Source organism: Myotis lucifugus, unplaced genomic scaffold (genome assembly GCF_000147115.1).
Source record: "Myotis lucifugus unplaced genomic scaffold, Myoluc2.0 scaffold_1334, whole genome shotgun sequence".
NCBI lineage: Eukaryota > Metazoa > Chordata > Mammalia > Chiroptera > Vespertilionidae > Myotis > Myotis lucifugus.
Window position 1 is genome coordinate 36,656 of NW_005872382.1, and position 6,195 is coordinate 42,850.

The window sequence follows — 6,195 nt, forward strand, 5'->3', positions numbered from 1 at the left end:
AAACTTTTTAAACAGGAGGCCAGTTCACTGTCCCTCAGACCGTTGGAGGGCTGGACTATAGTTTTTTTAAAAAAAACTATGAACAAATTCCTATGCACCCTGCACATATCTTATTTTGAAATAAAAAAACAAAACGGGAACAAATACAATATTTGTATTTGCATGTGGCCCGCGGGCCGTAGTTTGAGGACCCCTGACCTAGAGGGTGTTATGCTCAGTGAAATAAGTCAGACAGAGACAAAAATCATGTGATTTCACTTCTTTGTGGAATATTAAAAAATAAAACAACTGAATAAACACAACAAAACAAAACAGAAACAGACCAGTAGATACAGAGGACAGACTGACAGTTGCCCAAGGGGAGGGGATGGGGTGTGTGTGAAAAAGGTGAAGGGGAATAAAAGAGAAAAACAAACAAACCCACCTTAGAGTTTGGGAAGAATATTTTAGGAGAGCAAGCCAAGTAAGTGGGTTTTGTTTGTTTGTTGTTGTTGTTTTTGCTTCTACTTATGCTCTAGTAGCAAAAATAAAAACAAAAAAAAAAGATTAAAAAAAAGGAAACACATGAGATACAACTATACACACTATAGTAATATGGCAGGTTCAGTTATATGGAACAAATAAGACCCTATTCTTCAGCCTACGTATATTTTGGTTCAGAAAATATTGGGTAACTAACTGATTTAGAGACTGTTTTCTAATGAAAGGATTAAAGGTTCTATTAGCAGACCAGAGGCCCAGTGCATGAATTCCTGCAAGGGTGGGGTCCCTCGGGATGGCCTGTGGAGATCGGGGCCCCAGTTCGCGCCCCCAACCTCTCAGCCCCAGCTCGTGCCCCCAGCCTCTCAGCCCCGCAGCTCTGCCAAGCACCCCACCTTGTCCTGGTGCGCCCCCTCACCTGCTCCACCATCCCCCCTGCAGGGCGATCCATCAGGGCTGCTCCTCCCTCCCCGCTGCTACCCCTGCTGGTCGCCCTCTGCAGGGTGATCAGCAGGGCGATCAGGCCCCCGCTGGCACCTGCCTTGACCTGGTGCTGCCTGCTCACCTGCTCGACCATCCCCGGCCGGCAGCGCCTCTACTGCTACCTGCTGCCAGCACTGCATCATTGATGCTTGCCATGTTCTGCGCTGCCCCCTAGTGGTCAGCACACATCATAGCGAGTGGTTGAGCTCCTGGTCCAATGACCGCCCGAGGGGACAATTTGCATATTAGACTTTTATTATATAGGGTTTAGCAGGGGAGGAGGGTCAGGGAGAATCGAAGGTGATTCCACTTTGCTAGCTTAAGGACCTGGAGTTTAAGAGTCCGGAATGGTGAAGCGGATTTTGGAGGCAAAGACAGGGAAGTGAACCCTGAGGCTTGAGACAGAAGGCAAGGAGGACAGAGCAGAGCAAACAGAGTGGTCCAGACTTCGTTGTTCAAGGCCTTCAGTGAGGGGGTAGGAGGGAGGGCTGTCAATCAAGGAGTTTTGATGTGAGAAGAATCACTTTAAAAGTGGAGTATTGAGGACGGAAGTGTCAACCCTTCCAGGTGTCACAGACAGGCGCCAGCAGGGAAGGGTCAGCCATACTTTCGGCTCCGCTCTGGTCTTCCCTTCTTAGGGCACCCTTGTGCCTGAGTCATCGACTGGCTTGAATAGGAGGCTTGAAGCAGAAAAGCATTGTGACTTGGCTTAGAAATTGCTTGTGGGAAAACCCACAAATGCCCAGTCCCTTTACATCTGCTTACCCCAGAAACGGACAGCCGAAGCTCCCATCTTTCCATGCATGGGCTCAAGTGGAAAGTGTTCCTGGGTATTTTTTGGTTTTCAGACCCTTCTTCCAGCTCTGAGGGGAGGGTTGTAATAGCTCATAGCCCTGGTGTAGATCCAGTCACTCCAGTTACTCCGGGAACCAAACCTAGAGAGGCAGGACGGCTCTTCCGTCGGACTGAGTCTTGTGTAGGGCAGTAAGGCCCAGGGCTAATAGGACTCACCTGTTCCGGCCAGGAGGCACCGTCTGGCGCTGTCCATGGTGCTGAACCATACTTGCTGGTCTCTATTGCACTGCTATTCCATTTTCCATGGGGGGCAGTGGGGATTCCTGTTCAACCCCTCCCAGGAGTTGGGAATCAAGTGAACCAGAATATGAGCGACAGAGAGAGGAGAGGAAAACATACCGAGTTCTTTGGAGAGCCCGCTGCTGAGACATTTTCAGAGAGAAGAAAATGGGACCCGTTCTTGTGAACATTATTTACCCAGTTTCACAGTCACCAAGACCTCTGGGGAGTTGGGAAGCACATGAGTCCACCATTTCCCTCTGGCGATAAGTTTGTGGATGATAATGAAGGCAAAAGACTCTGAACTGCTTGCTAGTGTACATGGTAGTTGTCAATAAGTGTTGGTTGAATTGATAAAAATGTTGATTTTGAGAGAAAGAGCCTTGGACGAGGTACTTGGAATAAATTTTGTTTTCATCCCTGCCCTGAAGGAGGACAAAGGGGCTAACATTTGAGAGTCAACGGTGTCAGCTGTTTGACTTTAGGTTTTTAAATTTCATCCTTAGGGGATATTTATCACAAATTCCCCAGTTAACAATCAGGCTCATCGAGGCAAGCCTCCTGGGTGATACCCCGTTGCTCTATGTGCTGAGTCGAGGGCTCAAACTCAGGTTCTGATGATCTCAAAGGCCATATTTTCATCACCACCACCAGCTAATTCCTTCTTATTAAAGAAAAGAGGCACACATTCCACAAGGGAAACATGATCTCGTACTATACAAGCAGCTTGTTTAATGTCTGGAGATCACGTAAAAAGGTCAGGAAGAAGGAGAAGTGAATTTTGTGATGGCAACTATTGCTGATCAGGGTCTGGAGCCAGAAGCTTAGGTCTAGGGTTGAAGAGGGGAAGAGAAATGGGCTCAAACCCCAGCAAGGCCATGATTTCCCGCTATCTCAATACCTCCTACTAGTAGATGGTCCAGCTTTGGACAGCAAAAGTAACGAGTAACTTCCAAAGATGGCAGAAGGCAGTAGGATCGCCAATAAAGACAACAGCTCTGGCAGGGGCATAAGACACAGCTCAGGGGATGAGGTAGGGGATTTGGTCTGGGCTACAGCCAGGTCTTTCCCTCCAGCTCCTGGATGAATCAGCTTGGCCACCACCCAGACTTCAATCAGATGCAGAGGTGCAGCCAGCTCTTGATCCACGTCAAACCAGCTCTCTACTAGTGTCACCCAGGAATGGGGTTATTTCCTAGTTGGCTGGGTGCTTATCCTGACTCTACTTGTCCTACTTGAGTGATGCTCTTCACTAATAGGGCAGCATAGTCTGTTTGCTGTTATGAAACGTCCTGGAAAGGTACACTTAGAGGAGGAGGTGAGGCCGTCTTCCAAGGATTTGTAGCTACACCTTGAAATACTGGTGTCTCATTGTCTGCCATATTCTCTCTCCTCCCCGACACTGATGGGCCCCTCAGGCTCCCATGGCTAATTGGACCAGGTGTGAACACCTGATGTAAGATGCACCAATGGGATTGTCTCTTCTGAAGATTTTTTCATTACATCCTTCAACCCCAAACCAGGGCCTGGAAGCATTTGTTGACCTGAGAGGCCATGGTTCTTCTAGATTAGCTTTGGCTTCGGACCTGGAAGGTCAGGAACACCTGGGGCTGAGGGGTCTATTTTGGGACACGCACGATAGTCCTTGTGCAAACAGAGAAACCAGACTGATGAGGGGGATGGAACGAGGGAACTGTAGAAGGAGAAGCAGAAAGAGAGAGGATGAGGAGAGAGGCGCTGCCTTGGTGAGGTCAGCCTGCAGGGCACACTGACATTGGGGAGCTGGTGCCTGGTCAGCCCAGAGTCAGTGGCACCGCAGAGAGTCGGGCCTGATGCTGCCAGCTCCCTCCCTGCCATTTACTGACCCCATCCCCTAAGAAGGGAGAGGATGAAGGAGAGTGTTATTAGGAGGCGTGTGTAACTGTTTGAAGCATTTGCGACTTAGAAGAACGTGGATTTGCAAGGGATGTGCTTTAGGTATTAGATCCTTGAAGCATCTTCTTAAGGACAATTCCTCTAACTTTTCACAGATCACCAATTTGTAACAAAAAGAAAAAAGAAAAGGCAGAGTTTCCTCAATGTTTTTAAATTGAAAGATAGTATTTCCAACGTTTAAATGCTGAGAATAGTTTCATATCAGTGAGATGTCCCTGCCACCTGCCTTCCTTGTCTGTTTTGCAGGTTTTTGCCATTATGGCAGGGACAGGGCTATCAGTGAGTGCCACCCTCAGCCACACCATGATTGGGTCGGAAGTGCACATGTGACCTAAATCCGTCCAATCAGTGTGAACCTCAGGACTTTTTCTGGGAATTCTGGGACACACCATTGGTTTGGATGGTGTGTGGTGAACATGTGGGGCTTGGTGCTGCTGTAACCATTTTTTAAAAATTAAATCTTTATTGTTCAGATTATTACAGTTGTTTCTCTTTTTTACCCCCATAGCTCCCCTCCACCCGTTTCCCACCCCACTCTCTGCCTTAGCCGCACCCCCACTGTCCTCATCCATAGGTGTACGATTTTTATCCAGTCTCTTCCTGCACCCCCACACCCCTTTCCCCCCGAGAATTGTCAATCCACTCCCTTTCTATGCCCCTGATTCTATTATATTCACCAGTTTATTCTGTTCATCAGATTTTTTATTCACTTGATTTTTAAATTCACTTGTTGATAGATATGTACTTGTTGTTCATAATTTTTATCTTTACCTTTTTCTTCTTCTTCCTCTTCTTAAAGAATACCTTTCAGCATTTCATATAATACTGGTTTGGTGGTGATGAACTTTAGCTTTTTCTTATCTGTGAAGCTCTTTATCTGACCTTCAATTCTGAATGATAGCTTTGCTTGGTAAAGTAATTTGGTTGTAGGTTCTTGGTATTCATCACTTTGAATATTTCTTGCCACTCCCTTCTGGCCTGCATAGTTTCTGTTGAGAAATCAGCTGACAGTCGTATGGATACTCCCTTATAGGTAACTGACTTTTTGTCTCTTGCTGCTTTTAAGAGTCTCTCTTTGTCTTTTGCTCTTGGAATTTTAATTATGATGTGTCTTGGTGTGGTCCTCTTTGGATTCCTTTTGTTTGGGGTTCTCTGTGCTTCCTGAACTTGTAAATCTATTTCTTTCACCAGGTAGGGGAAGTTTTCTGTCATTATTTCTTCAAATAGGTTTTCAATATCTTGCTCTCTTTCTTCTTCTGGCACCCCCATAATTCAATGTTGGTTTGCTTGATGTTGTCCCAGAGGCTCCTTACACTATCTACATATTTTTGGATTCTTTTTTTCATTTTGCTTTTCCGGTTGGATGTTCTTTACTTCTTCATATTTCAAATCTTTGACTTGATTCTTGCGATCCTCTAGTCTGCTGTTGGATCTCTGTATAATATTCTTTATTTCAGTCAGTGTATGCTTAATTTCTATTTGGTCCTTTTTCATATCCTCAAGGGTCTTACTAAATTTATTGAGGGTCTCACTAAATTTATTGGCGGTTTCTAAAAAATTCTTGAAAATCCTTATAACTGTGGTTTTGAACTCTATACCCAGTAGTTTGCTTTCCTCCATTTCTGTCATTTGTGACCTGTTTCTTTGTCTCCTCATTTTGGCTGCTTCCCTGTGTTGATAGGGTGGCTTTTTGTGCTAGGTGTCCGATAGGGCCCAGTGGCTCAGCCTCCCCAATTACCTGAGGTAGACACTCTTGGTGCACCCCTTTGTGGGCTGTGTTCACAGTCTTTTTGGAGTTAAGCCCTGATTGTAGATGGTATCACTGGGAGGAATTGACCTCCAGGCCAATTGGCTGTGAGAATCAGCTGTGTCTATGGTGGGATAACTTCTGTGCTGGAGACACCCTTATGGGGCAAGACTTGCTTCAGTGGGGCTTTGGTGCTCACTGAGTCTGCCCCTTGAGTGTGTCCCTTATGGGTCTGAGGAGTTGCCATCTGGATGGTCCCACTCTGACCACTGGTACACTGGCACCTGGATATCTAAGGAGGTGCTAATTTAGCCTCTGCCTGAGGTTACTCAGCAGGAGATATGGAGAGATCTGCAGATTCCTCTTCTTTGTTAGGATTTGGAGGTGCCCAGATGAGGCCCAGCTGTGAAGCAATGCAGCTGCTGTGGGCCTTGGGTCTTTGTTTTGATGTCTGGGTCTCTCTGACCCAGCTGCAG